At 34.2% G+C, this 3,725-nt stretch overlaps 1 long non-coding RNA gene across 1 annotated transcript; it reads left to right on the top strand.

Moving 5' to 3' along the window:
* Positions 1-523: 523 nt before the first annotated feature.
* LOC107683364 (uncharacterized) lies at positions 524-2,439 on the top strand. Its single transcript, XR_001633713.1, has 2 exons — positions 524-594; positions 1,110-2,439. It is a non-coding gene; the product is annotated as an uncharacterized LOC107683364 (long non-coding RNA).
* The last annotated feature ends 1,286 nt before the right edge of the window (positions 2,440-3,725 follow it).

Here is a 3,725-nt window from a genome sequence, read left to right as displayed (position 1 = left end):
TCTGTTTGTTCCACATGGAGGAACACAGAATTTTTAAAAATTTAATATTTTAAACCTTTTCATTACATTTGCCTCACTCTTTCACATAGTTAAAAGTTGTCACCCATTCCCACTCTGGACTCCCTGAAGGGAACAGGCTTTGAAGTAGCATGTGGAGGTGAGGAGGTGCAATAGAACACCACCTCTTCATCATCTGCTCCTCAACCGCACGCACCTTTGAGTGCTGAACTGTCAGTGGCCACCATCTGCTGTTTGGGTGTCAGAGGATGTACCCACAATGGGACTTGACACGACTTGATACTTAATCTGCAGGAAAATCTAGAAATATTTGTATGCATACGAGTCCACATGAAAGTGCGTCTTTGCAATGATGTGGCCAGGTTAGGGTTTTTCCCAGGAGAACTTGAGAAGACTAATGAACTCCTTCCAGTTCAGAGCAGGGGAGATGAAATGGTAATTCTGTGCCATTGAAATGGCAGCATTTAGTAGTATATGCTGCATTCACATTTGGATTTCTCTTTACAGAAAAAGTACGTGAAATTCAGGAGAAACTTGAAGCTTTCATTGAAGCCCTTCACAAAGAGAAATAGAGCAGTAGGTGGTTTTTATTTCTACTGCATGGTTAAAGAGAAAATTTGATAGAAATAGTTAATGATTCAGTTTACCATTAATTAAGTATTAATATTTTACATTATTATTATTAATACTATTTGATGATACTATTGAATACTTTATATAAATATATTATTTTTCTACTTTAATATTACTTTTTTATAACTTAATATGAAAATATTTTAAAATTAGGGCTGCCAAAGTACACATTAACTTATAACTTATAACGAAATATGAGATTACTCATTTAATTGTACATAGTACCTTTAAGGTGTTTTTATTTTGGGGCTATTGATATAATTATTCAACACATTACATTATCATCTAAAATAATGCGTTCAAAAAGTAAATCAATGGACAGCCCTAATTAAAATGCATGGGTTGTTATGTAGTGTTCATTGTAATATGAAAGTTTTTTTTTTTAAATTATTTTTATTATGCTTTTTGAAGGATTTCATGACTTGAGAAATAATTCTTAATCTTTTGTCTTCTTTCAGGATCATCTTGTTTCTGGACAGTCATGCCCTTACAGAAGAACATGCACTGATTAAATACAACATAATTTTTGCTCTTTGCCCTTCGTAAATGACCCTGCTTCTCATCCTCTCTTTTTTTAATGTATCCTGCTTCAGCTTTCAATCTTCTCACACACAAGCACACACGCACACTTCCCCCTTAAAAACAGTGAAAGTAAGCAAAGTGGTTTACATTTGCTGCATATTTAATCACTGTTGGAGAACAAGCACTTGCGCAACTAGAGAATGGTACGTGTCAGAGTGCCATGCTTTATTCTTTCTTCCTCCAGCGCTTAAAAGCCACCAATGTGTTCACCAGACATGTTTTCCCGAGAATCCAGTCAGACAGACATGCACATACATCATCTCCCAATCCCTCGTTCCCAATAAAATACTTTGTCCGGGTCTCTCTTTCCCCTGACTGTCTTTATTAATTAAGGTGATGTTTAAAAAATGTATTGATTGACCTTGCTATGAGTAGAGAAAATATTCAAAAATGTCTTGTCACCAATTGCCGCCTTCATTCATATTTTGGAGCTGTGATTTCACCACATTTATACAACATCTCTCTTATGACATATTCACAGTTAGTGCAATCACAGTTTAAATTATACGTCTTAACATCTTATCAGTAGACCACCATCTAAATCCTTTGTAATTATTTTGTAGAATCTGCAATCGATATATGCAGTTGTTTGTACAGTAGATCTCATCTGCACCTCATTTGCTTGTAGTCACACTTAGCTCAGTTGAATATACTCAAGAAACAGCTATGAGGCTTGGTCTTGAAGATGCAGAACATTTCTTTATAAGGAGACCAGAATACACCATCTGTTCACACAGGTGGATGAAAATGCATTGGCATATCCTGTTTGTTACTTTGGCCCTGCACACCTTTTCACTTTATTTTGCTTTATTTTATGACTGTTTACTTTGAGAGATTCAAATGGTTCTGAGTTTCATCTGTCTTCTTCAGCTTTAGTGCACTTTTAATTATTTGCTTGCACATTTGATATTTCGCGCCCTAGAATTTGTGTGGTCTGATTATCCACATTACACATGTCCTGATAATTTTGAGTGTAAGGGACACCACACCTTTGTTCCTGGTTGCTCATAAATGTAAATGGGTAAATATACATGTTCTTGTAAAGTATCTAAGGTCATTGAAATCATGGATCTGAGTGTGGTGCTTGTAACAGAATATCTGTCGGTTGATTTAAGAATGTTTCCACTTTTTGTTGTAGATTGTAATGTTTGCATGTTGTACCCCATCAGATGTGGTTTATTTATTAAATTGGTGTTTAAAAAAAAAGTAGTAATAAAAGGGACTTTAAATGTATGTTAAACAGTGGGTGGGCGTGGACAATATCCAACGTGTGTGTGAATTTCTAACTTGATTTAATTTGACGATTGCTGGTAAACGTTTTGACGGGTACAGTGCATGTTTCCTCAGCTGGTTTTACACTGGCTAAATTATAAAGCATTTGTTGCACTTGATGACTGGAAAACATCTATTGAAAGAGTCCGTTTGACCCTGGCCTCATCAATATGCAGCTTTTTATGCATAAACACACAGGCTAACCAGAATAAACACCACATTTCTCACTCATCCCAATGTTGCAATTAAGAAAAAGACTATTAGAATCTCCCGCTCAAAAGGCCTTTCTCAACAGGTGGCTTGCCCAACCTGGAATTTCAGCATTCCTATAGTTCAATAAGTAGAACATAGTGCTAGCTATGCTAATGTTGTGGATTTCCGATATAATCTCAGATATTCTTCCATAGCGAACTGTATATTATATATAATTAATAATAATATGAATTAATAATATATATAATTAATAATAATATATAAATAATATACATACTTAACTATAGCACATATTTAGTAAATAATATTAAACCATAATATTATAGTAATGAGTTACAGCTTTAAATACTTTTAAGTGTGAAGGTGGATTGTATCAATATTACTTATTATACTTTATACACTTCTTCAAGGTATAATTTTGTGCTTTTTCTCACAATTTCCCTAACTGCACTGCAACAAATGTTGCAGTGGCCAAAGAGGCTTAAATGTGGAAGTGTTTGTGCATAGAATCCATTGTACAAATTGTTGCGCATTTTGATCCTAAAAAGGAAAATTACATTACCTCATAATTTCTTTCTTTAGAACACAAAAGAAGATATTTTGAATAATGTTGATAACCAACATTATACATTAATGAAAAAAAAATCTTACATTTTCCACAGAAGAATGAAAATTTTACAGGTTTTTAATGGCATGAGGGTAAGTAAATGATTATTATTTTTTTTTTAAACTATCCCTTTAAAGGCATTTTTGAACAGTACATTTTGCTAGTGTGTTTGGTTGCCTTTTAACGTCCAGAATGAGAATGAGAACCACTGCCCTAGATCAGTTTACAAAAAAGTGTATATAACAGTGTTATTTTGACTGTTATTTTCACTGTATAATAGCCAATTTCTAGATGCTGTATGCATGCGAGTCTATGTACGTCAATGTGCATTTCCTGCAGCTAATGAAGCTGGAATGATGTATGTTAGGTGTGAGTGGCCCTTGCTCTGAGGTATGACTCT

Source organism: Sinocyclocheilus anshuiensis, unplaced genomic scaffold (genome assembly GCF_001515605.1).
Source record: "Sinocyclocheilus anshuiensis isolate Anshui unplaced genomic scaffold, SAMN03320099.WGS_v1.1 C33230627, whole genome shotgun sequence".
Taxonomy (NCBI): domain Eukaryota; kingdom Metazoa; phylum Chordata; class Actinopteri; order Cypriniformes; family Cyprinidae; genus Sinocyclocheilus; species Sinocyclocheilus anshuiensis.
This window is presented reverse-complemented; position numbering and strand designations above follow the sequence as displayed.